Source organism: Hippichthys cyanospilos, chromosome 7, assembly GCF_059441005.1.
Source record: "Hippichthys cyanospilos isolate Australia breed blue-spotted pipefish chromosome 7, RoL_Hcya_1.0, whole genome shotgun sequence".
Classification (NCBI taxonomy): Eukaryota; Metazoa; Chordata; class Actinopteri; order Syngnathiformes; family Syngnathidae; genus Hippichthys; species Hippichthys cyanospilos.
In genome coordinates, this window is record NC_142375.1 from 24,176,830 (window position 1) to 24,188,270 (window position 11,441).

The following is an 11,441-nucleotide window of genomic DNA, read 5'->3' on the forward strand; positions in this document are numbered from 1 at the left end:
ACCGTCTTTTCCTATTCATAATGGGTCAAAGTCCGCCAGAAAAAGGATCCGCGCAGCCTTGTAGTTGACAACAGAGGCAATGGGGCGGCGCTTGACCAAATGCATTTGCAGGTTACTAAATACTAAATGGAATTACGGGTATTTATCATCATTTTAAGCCTTGTAAATGACATGACTTATTTCCCATCCAAAGTAATATTAGTCAAACACGGATACGTGGAAAAAAAATCGGTCTTTTTGAGTTAACGCAATGTCAATCCCCCCAGTATGGGGGTCGAAAATGAGGGGGGAAAAAAAACTCGACTTGCACATGGAGAAATACGGTACTTATTCTTTGCTACCGTTCTACGAGTTACTAGCGCTATTTTTCAAAATCCCGCCGGTGGGTTATTTGTCCCTATTCGCTTCATTGCTTTCGAGTGATCAAACGCAGCCCAGACATCGTGCAAGTATGTCGCAAACGCCACTCAAAAACGGTAAGGCTAGCTAGCCTCATTGTTCTGGCCGTTTTTAATCGCTCTACTTTGTTGCCCGGTTCACATTTGATAGGCAAACTTTTAGATGGTTTTTCACAGTGAAAGCAAAGGAGGCAATTGCTTGTTGCCAGGCAAAAACAAAGCCAAGATCCGTTTGACGTTTGAGGCGCGGGCGTGCCGGCGACGGCGTCCGTCACAGAGCAAATGTCGTCGACGGCGCGGAGATGAGATGGGCGTCTGGGACGTTTAGGACCTCGGCGCGCTCTGATAATCGCGGGCTCAAAACGCTCGCCGCCGCCGCCGCCGCTCCGTGTCACGCTCCATCTGCACATTGTAAATAAGCAGAATAAGGCGCGCCGTGTAGCGCCGCCCCGTTTTTATTCATGGTCGGCGTCACGTTGGAAGCGCTCCGTGTTGATGCCGAATACAAATAACGGCGATACAAATAGTCTCTGTTCGCCATCATAAAATATTTATTAGCTGTACAAGGCGCAGCAACTTTTTCAAAGTGCCAAAGCTGGCGTAATCCCAATTCCAATTGTCATCGCGCTTTGAAATCGCAAAACCGTCAGGTCACAAAAAAACCAAAACCAAAACATGACTGAGTAATCCTCCTCACCAGTAGTTGGCGATTTTTACGCTGACGTATGGCGTGAGCGCCAAAAGAAAATAAAGCTATTTCTTCACAACTCTGTCACTGTGTTAGTTGAAAATGATGTACTAGTGACGTCGGCGCTTGGTATCGGCGGATACTCAAGTACTTGCATTTGTATCCATCTGACAAAAATGCGATGGAAAGTCCCTACGTTGACGTTTACCTGTGACGTGTTGTCGAAGGAGACAATTTTGTCAACCGACGGTTGACGTGAAAAAGGTTCTGGGCGTGAAAAAGGTTCTGGGCGTGACCGGGCAATCCCTCCAGTTTAGTTGATGAAACGTCAAGAAAAAAAAGCGCCTTCTGCTGACAAGACGATCTGGAGTGGCGCTGCATAGCTTTCTCTCCAATTTGGGTTGAAAAAGGCCCGCGTGGTCTCCGCCGGAAAGATCCGACAGGAAAAAAGGCCGACGAAATATCTGAAGGTTTGGGCTCACCGCCAAGACAACCTAGAGACGCGCTGTCGCTTCGTGGCCTAACCACATCAGCAAATTCTTGGCTGAAAATCCGTATTTTTTCTTTTAATTTGCTCCGGAAAGCTCCGAAAGTATCCCTTTCAATGTAGTTCATCTCGGAGTTGATTAGCATTCTGCGGCATAACGATAACCGCCCCTAGAAATTTGGATGGCTAATCCGCAACCGCGCTTTCGATTTCCTCTCCGAAAGAAAAGCCCATCCAACGAATGAGCGTTTTCCGGTTGGGGCCTGTCCCGCCCCGCCGAGACCGTTTTGGCTTCTTCGGAACGCTAACCTTCCCCGAAGCCTGGCTTGAAAAAGGGGCCTGTTATCCGGCGGAGATATCTTCAAGAGCGAAGCCAAATGATTCTTTTTAATGTCGGGGCTCAGCTGTCAAGACCATCTGGAGCCGACCGGCAAAAGTTTGCTCGACTATCAAGAATCCCGTCATGGTCACGGCGGACGGTAGCAAACGTTCCGCCTTGTCATATTTTGTGCTGTTTGTCTGCGCGTTGTTTGGCGCCACCAAAACCTTCTCCCCGTCGCGTAGTTGAAAGGCGCATCCATCGTCCCAAAAATAGTGGCGTCTGTCTGTCGCCGTCCGCCGGGATCCGACGCGCCCCGTGAACTTTTGTTCCGGGAGATGACGGCCGACGACGACTGATTAAAGACTTCCCAAAAAAGATGCCATGTTATTTAAAATGGTGTCCAAAAACAAAACAAAACGTAAGAGAGGCTCTGAATGGGTCATTTTCCACTTTTTTGGTTCGTGACGGAAAATTGCAGAAGTGACGCGGCAGAAATATTTTGCATATTCTCCCCAAATCTTTGGGTTGATCGAATATGTTGTTTCTATGGCAGAATTTCTGGTGAAAATAATCATTTTGTTAAGAATTTTAGGACACCGTTTATTGCAGTTATTGCATTTTTTTTATTTTATATGCATATTTTTGATGTGTATGTAAATATATACATATTTATAAGATACGTATATGCACATATGCATTTTTTAAAAATGTATTCTTGAAAGGTTTGACCGACATATGTTTTGGTGACATTCTTTTAAGCGCAGCTTCTATTCTATGCGCCTTTAATGTGCTGCGCCATATATATGTAAAACAGGCCATACATTGAAGGTTCCTCTTACAGTTCCGTGCGCGTTATAGTGCGGAAAGTACGGTATTTTATATATATGTTTTCAGATCCTTTCAAGCACTACTAAACGGCTACGTGGTGCAAAATGATGAAATTCTAATATTCGGTATATTTTTTAAAATACAAGTCAAAAAATATTTACTGAGTTTCTACCATTGCATAGATTCAAGAGATTTATTGTCATATGCATAGTAATAGCACACAATGAAATTGATTCTGTTCCTTCCCCAAATGACATTCCGTAATCCAGCAAATAAGAAGGTAGGCAATACAATAAGGTAGGCAATAAAATCAACTAACAAAAAAAACAGGAATGGGGCAATAAGGGCTGTAATTATGAATAAATGAATAGACTTGCATTCTGAGCATTATACCAAGTTGTATTCAGCGCGAAAGTGGCAACTCAAGGAATCAAGTCTTCAAGGTTTGCGCCAATAAGGCAATCGTATTTGCTCACGGAACGCTTCTTGTGCTCAGACCGCAGCAGATGGCCCAGACGCGCGTCCGTTCGCTTTAAACGCCGCTTCAATTTTTCGGCCGGCCGCGTGGGAAGATGACCTGCGTGCGCGCGCGGGCGGGCGGGCGGGTGGGTGTTTTTCTCATGCGTTTGGGATGAAGACGACAAAAGTTTCGGCACAAATCTTCTCGCCTCCTCGTCAATCTTCTTTCTGAAGCGGAAGGCACGTGAATGCGCCGTTTGTCTGTGTGCGCGCGCGCGCCCAAAAAAAAGTTATTTTGCAAAGTCACATTAGCCAAAAGCAGCATGCAGACGGCCCGAGTGTGAGCCCGCATCACATTTGCGGATCAGCTCATCCGTAAAGCCCGAGCCTCCTGCATGCTGATGTGTGTGTGTGTGTTATTTTCCACATAATGGGCACTAAATTCCGTATTGTAATGTATTTGTGGGTACCTCTTGTGCTTACCGGGACCATTTTGGTGGACCCCACGAGTTCAGACTTTTTTTTGGAGGTTGAAGACTCACGTGTGTCAAACATATGGCCCGCGGGCCAGATACGGCCCGTAGAAAGTGTTAACGTAACTTAAATGTACTTTTCTGGCAACCGAGTGAAATTCCTGTACGCTAAATTACGTTTCTACAGTTGCCAGTATTTTACCCTAAACAGACACTTTGATTTTTACAGTGATTTTTTTTTTTTATTTTTATTTTGATAGTGTTGATTTTACTATTACAAAATGTACTGCGTAAACTCAACAGTATCAATCCAAATTTATACAGTAAATGTGGAAAATGAGTGAATGAAATTTTAAACTGCATTTTTTTTAACAGGAAATACGCTATGCCAATGGCATGTCCCCACTCCCATAGAAAGCCTCCCTTGTGTATGTGTGTGTTTGTGTGTGCGCCCAAATTACATTCCCAGCGTGAGTTTGTGGCAATAAAACGAATTTATTTGTCTTCCGTCCCCGGCACGATGCTGACGACGATGGTTTTACCTTGCCCGTCCAAACTATAACATCAATAAGCGTGAGTCATCAAAGACGGATTTGCGCTGAAAATAAAAGTTGGAATCACAATTTATGGACCCAAACCGGTAGCCAAACGTTCCGTTCACATAAGAATGGGGATTCTTCTTAGCTACCAAGCAAAATCGATTTCAAATGTCCCGAAGCGGATCTGCCGATTGCTTAAGCCGGAGGTGTCCCAACTACGGCCCGGGGGCCATTTGTGGCCGACCGTGCGCATTTTCGCGGCGTATGCAAAAAAATAGTCGAGCCGCAGTATTATTTGAAAATAGTCATAAATAGGTTTGCCGCATACGAGCGTGAAAAAAAAATCCAAATTCATCTCATGGTGTTTTTTTTCTTGCTTTTTTTGGCTCTTCAAAAAACCAGGTTCCAATGTGCTTAAGTGTAGCTAGTAAAGCACCAAAAGCGATTGCTTAGTGTAGTGTTTTCATCGCTAAAGTAAGTTGACAGTTTTACACTGAGCGAATGGTGTCAAAATTCCAGAAAAAATCCCAAATTGACAGGAGCCAACGCGGCCCAAACGGGTTAGCGGGGACGTTTTGCAACGCCGCGCGTTTTGGCTGAGCGCCCTATTTGGAAAGGGCCCCCCGCCGGCGGCAAACCGGCAGCCGGTCGAAACAAAACATCTTCCGGCCGGGGGGGGCGTTTGGCCACGGCGCTCCCGCCCGCGTCAATGAGTCGGGCCAGGCAATTGGAAATGCGGCCGGCGATCAAAAAAGAAACCTTTGCCATAACGTGATATGGGAAGATGATTAGCACTTATTTCATTCCATTGCCTTTCGTTTGATTGCATTTGTTTTGAAAATAATGCTTACAAAATGCTTGATTTGAAGTTCAGTATTTTTCGGTCAAATGTCATTTTTGTTGACGTTTTTGCGAAATGTTTTTCATCCCCACAGTTGCTTTTGTAACGATGTTGTGACTAGCTGATTGAAAAATACCAATTTTATAAATATATATGTCATATATATACACACACGTGTACGTTGCTGAGCACAATGCATTGACTCGCGGTCACAGCAAGTATTTATGGCTTCAACAAGTCGTCATCATCACGCCGCATCAGCGTCCTTTTTCTCTCGCCGACTTCATTTAATTTTCTGCGCCATTAAAAGCGGGCCGAGGCGCAGTGGGCCTGATTCGCCGGCCTTCTTTTTCCGCTCTTTTCTGGAAATCGCGGCGGCAGGTTGACGGGAGCAGTAGCTGATGGATGTCAGCGCAGATGGAAAAATGGGCAAAAATGAGCTCGGCCCGAAGGAAGGCGCGCACACACGCACGCACGCACGCACGCACGCTCGCACACTTCCACGGACGTGGAGTGGCTGGAAGACTCAGCCAAGCGGGGTTCTGGCTGAGTAGAGATTCTGGTAATTGACAGTCCAGGGTGCAGCATCCATCCTTGCATGAAGTGCAGCTTGTCTTCAACAAGCTCTGCTGCCCTCAGATAGCGTCTCTCTTGCACCCCCCCCCCCCACCCACCCGAAAAAAAAAAAAAAAGACGAGCCAACCGTCGCAAGCGCACATTTTAACGAGCTTTGCGAAGCAACGCGTGGCATGTTTGAGCTCGGAGGCTTTTCCAGCAAGGGTTTGCTTTTCAAGTGGACTAAAGCTTTCAAACTAACATTGGAACATCAGATAGTTACACACAAAGTTGGTAAATGGAACCTTAACAAAATGGCCACAAATGGCCCCTGGGCTGTAATTTGGACGCCACTGATTTCATTAAAAAAAAAAAAAAATCTTTAAATAACAAACATGGAACAAAAAATCCGGCATGTTTTTTTAATATATATAGTAGCCCTTACATCTTGCAATTTTTCTCTGCGGCTGCAAACACTAACATAGTGGGATTGTTAGAATACTGCACCGACACAACAGTAATGTGCCCGACATGTTGTTTTTATTTAAAGATTGTTTTTATAAATCAAACTACCTGTGTCCAAACTACGGCCCAGGGGCCGTTTGTGGCCTTTCATACACATTTTGGCGGCCCGCATTTATGAAAACGCTTATTTAAAAAGTAATTGTAACGAAAACAATAAAAGATTTTTTTTCTTTCCCAAGCAGTGTTAGGGTTTCAATCTTAGGCTAGGTTTTCAAATGAATGTTTTTAAGCCTGGATTACGCTTTCAAGCTAGCGTAAAAATCGACAGCTCCCTCGGACTGTTTTGACGGCCGGAACGTGAAAAATGCGCTGCAATTTTCTGGCTGGCACAGCTGAGCGCGTCCACGTTTTAATCCATTAGCTCGCAATCGATGCGCTAATTGCGCGCGCCGCGTTCATCTTTGTCAGTAGAAGGCGGCCGCAGTCTCATCAGCGGCGGCGAGCTAAGCTAAGCTAACCGAGCTAACGCGATTCATTCATTCAAACAAAGTCAAGCCCGGTTAGGCCAACGTTAGCTTTAGCATCCTCGCGGGCGCTACGTATTTGCATTGAAGGCCATGGCTTTGAAGTGCTTTACCATTGGTCGACCGGGAGATCAAAGACGAGGGAAAGGAATTAATCCTATTTAGGTGGTATTAGCATGTTCAAGTTTGCTGTGCGCGCGTGTGCGTGTGCTTGTTAGGCTAGAGGCGAGAGTGGCTAATTGGACGTGGATTATTTGCGCTGGGGAACGCAGGCTCCAAGGACGGCGGCGTGCCACAGATATCATAGCGTGACTTAGCGAGGACATCAATGCGTCCAAAGAAATAGAAGCACAAGTGCGCCATAGGCGTTTGACATTTTTTGGCCGCCCCGTCATTTTGGGAAGGTTGCCCCGACCGCGACGCTCGGTCTGTCAGGCCAACGTTAACGCTATAAAATACGAAAGGTAATCCAATCGATCGAATGAAAACGAGAGCAAAATCTCAAGCGAAAAACCCCTTCGCGCTTCGTTGTAAACATGCAGGTCAAAGGCGGTGACGAGTCCCACGATTGGTTGAATTTGAAGACGGGCATCCTCCCCACCCATTCTCAATAGCCGACCGGCTCGTCTTTCCGTCCGGACCGCCGTGACGGAATTCGCCTCATTTTTCTCGCCGCTCCGTAACGACCCATCGCGACGGCGGCCGCGCTTCCATTTGTTCGTTGTTACACGCCAGTGAATGATACCTAGCGTGTGCTTTTTCCCCCTCCGCTCTATTGTGGCTTAGTACGTGCTGGAGCACGGCGCCGGACTCGACCGCCATTCGTCTTCATTTGTTTGACATGCGCGCGCGCACGCAAGCTAGCGGCCTCTGGGATTTCTGAGATCCGCGCAAATCCCCCCGGAGCCGATAAGGAATCGCTTCCCTGACAATTAGGAGAGGAAGTTTAAAAAAAAAAAAGCAACCTATCAATTTATGCACGCGTGGTGACCGGGGCTAAATGCGCTAGTTGTTAGCTTAGCATCTGGTGCTTAATGTCGCTTGGCAAAGCACAGTTGCATTACTACATCCAAGTTGCTGACCGTGCGCGCTAGATCGCTCTCTAGCATTCGCTACGTTCCTTCCATGCAGATGAGCCTTTTGTCACCTACAAGTCCCGCCATGCATAGCAAGAACTTTGCACTACGGGAGTCAGGCGAAAACACCCGATGAAGTCATTGAAAGGCTTGCAAATGTCAAATGCTAGCGCCCCCTGGTGGTTTTGGGGCCTCAGCTCCAAATTTTCTGTGCACCCCGTTTGTGAGTTGGCGTCGAAAGGATTTATTTGCACGATGAAACGTGGGGTTTTCGATATGTTCGGAATTTACAATATTTTGAATGGCGGTGAATAAGCCCCACATGGGCTAAATTTGACATCTGCGGGTGTTCCTTTCGACCTCCCTTTTGAAGCGTTTGGAAGGTTTGGCGTGGCATATTGAAAGTGGTCATGTTTTGACAATCTATGCGATGTTTTGGTCTCCTAGTGTTTTTAATCGTTTTCCTGTGATATCACACATGAAAAAGATCAGGAAGCCCGAGTTGGGTCAAATTTCCCCCAGGGCTTCATGAAAATAAACGCTCGTCAATATGAAATGACAGAATCCGCTTTGTGTTAGGAATCAATAGATATAGTAGTTGGAGCGGTAGTAGTTCAATTCAAATCAATTTGTTTGAGGTCGTGCCGGAGATTCATGCTATTCCAAAGTGCATACGTTTCACTTGATTGTTCTATGTTCAATCAGAAAGAGAAAAGTCGTTGCGCGAAACCAATTTTGCTCAGCGAAGCTTTGTTTTGATTCGATTTACATATTTATTTTGATTTGTCGTCAGGAAAAGCTGGCACACGATGTGAAGTCCGCTTGCTTTTGTGCTATTTGACATGTTTTGAATGACAATCATCTCCTCATGGATATAACATGCAGTAACGCCATATAATAAAGTCTCCGTTATTCAGGCGCTCGCACATGTAAATAGCTTATTAGCGCTCAGGTGGCGCACTCGGCTCGCCCTCGGTGGCTTGCGTCATATCCCTTTGTGAAAATGTCAATGAACGTTACTCGGCAACCTAGCTTCGGTCGCTAAATGTTTTTTACATTTCTACTCAAGTGGCTGTTCTAGAAACCGCCCCTCAGGTGAAAAAACTGCCGTGGTTGGGTCCGCTGTCCGCGGGAGGAAGAGCGCGGAGAGTAGCGGCGTCGAGAACCTGACGCCAAACGTCGCTAACGTGCCGCATGCGTAGGCCCACTTCAAAATAAACACAGCGAATAAGACTTCAAGGCGACGGCCTTAACGGGCTTTCATTCGGAAGCTTTTCCTCGCCGCTCGCGTTCCGATTAGCTTGACGCGAGGACGAGACGTGGCGCGTCCAAAATGTAATACGGAGAGTGGCCAGAGGCGGCGCCAAAAAGCAAAGATGAGCCAAAAGTGTTAAGGATCAATGAAATCAGTTCCAAACATCCTTATTTCCGGCGGTTTGGGACCTCCGCTTTAGCTCTTTTAGCTAGCGTAGGGCTAATATGCTCTTTTTCTAATGACTATTGATCAGATCTTCGCGCTTGTGATGCTAACATGCTAATTAGCGTTGTAGGGGCACGTGACTCAGCTTTTCATCTGGCCCGGAGCGGCGTGCGCGGATATTGCTTTGATTTCCCCGCAGCCCGGCGCTCACTCACGCATTCCGTCTTTTCCCGGACGCCTCCATCAATATTTCATGATGTTTGGCCACACCGGCGTCGGTCAGGAGTCACCACCGGGGTGCCGCCGCCCGCCTTTCATGTCCCGACTTCACATATCCGTCACGCAACAAGTCGACGCCCCCGAAGCTGCCGCTCGCGTCCGCCTCGTCTCCTTGTCGCACGCAAACGCCACCAAACAATTGTTTGTTTTTTCTGTCAGCGGCCTTTCGCAGGCGACTCAAAATGCTTCCCAAAATCAACTGTAAATAGAAGATTCGTCGTGAAATAATAGAATTTTTTTTTTTTTATTATCAAACTGGGAAAAAAAATTGTTATTTCCGAGTCCTTTGAAGAAAATTTTTCTATTCAACCCCAAAGACGCCATTTTACGTTTTTTAAATTCATAGTAGTTTTGCTAGTGTTTTGGCTTGAGGTCTAAAAATGACTGCTAAATAAATGAAGGACTAATTACTCGAGATGACTGAGTACTAATATAATCCATTACTCTAGTACCAGAGTACTCAATTACTTGAGATAGCTGAGTACTAAAGAAATCATTTACTTTTATATGTACTGAAGTAATCAATTACGCGTAAAATATTCACTTGAGTACTTGAGCACCCAAAATATTTCCTTATTTTAGTACCTAACTCATTTAGTAGCAGCCATTTTTAGAGCCTCCTTTAGCCAAGCACTTGAAAAACACACACACTCACAGGCACTAAAACACGTGCTTATGTACACGCAACACACAATCATGCACATATGCACAGCCAGAAACAAAAACGCAAAACATTTTCACACAAAAACATACAAATCTACCCACAAAATATGTGCACGCGCACTCACGCACACACACAGGTATGTGCGCACGCAAACCTGAGCATAAAAGATCAACCACATTCGTAAAACTTGACAAACGCACGCACACGCAAACACGGTGCGTCTGTGTGAGCGTCGTCGCGTGTTCACCCTCACACACAAAGACATGCCCGCCGAGATCTTTGATGTGTTGCCAGGCAACCTGATTTGAATTTATTACCCGTCAAGATGCTCTGCCACTCGCTGCGTGTTCTTACAGCATTGGAGCGCATACGATTGCGCGCGCTCGTTAGCATGCTAGCACGTGGCGCTAGCTTTCAATAGAAACAAAAGTACAGTCAACTTTTTGGGGATTTTTTTTTTTTTACGTATTCCCTGGTGTGAAAGAGTCATCGAGGTCAGAGGTGTCCGAAGGACGGCCCGGGGCCATTCGCGCTGATGTTATACTTGTCTTATTTTGGACGGCATTAAAAAATCATCTGAAGTCGCTGTTTTCAAGTTCTATAAATATATAGGCTACCGTGATTTTATTGGTCCGGCTCACTTGGGAATAGACTTTCCTCCATGCGGCCCGCGAGCTGAAACGTTTGACGCCCCCGCTTTAAGTCAAAATAAATAAATACATCAAAATAAGTGGCCGTAACTCATTTGGATTTTCTGAGCGCGACCCTCTGACTCAAAAATTGGGACAGGCCTGCCGTAGGTTAGCGGCGGCCAATATGTTCCGCAGCAGCCCACGCTAACGGCGTCCGGCGCGGCGCTGCCCCGGCCGCGATTTATTTGACGTGACGGCTAAAAGGAACGCGGCGGAATGAAGCGCCGCTCTTATCGGAACAGGCTGGGCGGACCCGGCTCGCTTTTACGATCGCGCCGCTGCCCGGTAGCTCAGCGCAAACTGCGAAGAAAATAAATGGAGGCTATAAATCCAATGACAAATGTCTGCCCGCACCAAAATAGCGCAAGGATGATCTTACGGGGACTAAAAACAAGAAATGTCGCCGAATTAAAGACTTTGTAAAGCTCGCTAGCCCGCTACGTAACTATTATGCGGATCCTATTTTCCATGTGATTCGTGATGTTTGATTCCATCGAATCAAAGCGTGATCCAATCTGATTTTGTCGGGCTCAATGACAACTGTCTTAAAGTAGACATTTTGTTTCCGCTTTTCAGGGTCTTTAGCGCCCACATGCTAGTCGGCAAGTTACCATCTTAGTGCTAACTGGCATAGCAGCGCAAGTGACGGGAAATCCCATTTCTCGAAGGCTATTTAGCATGGTAAGCGCTGCCGTTTGAGTCCCTGTGATTAGCAATGCCAGCTGAAGGCT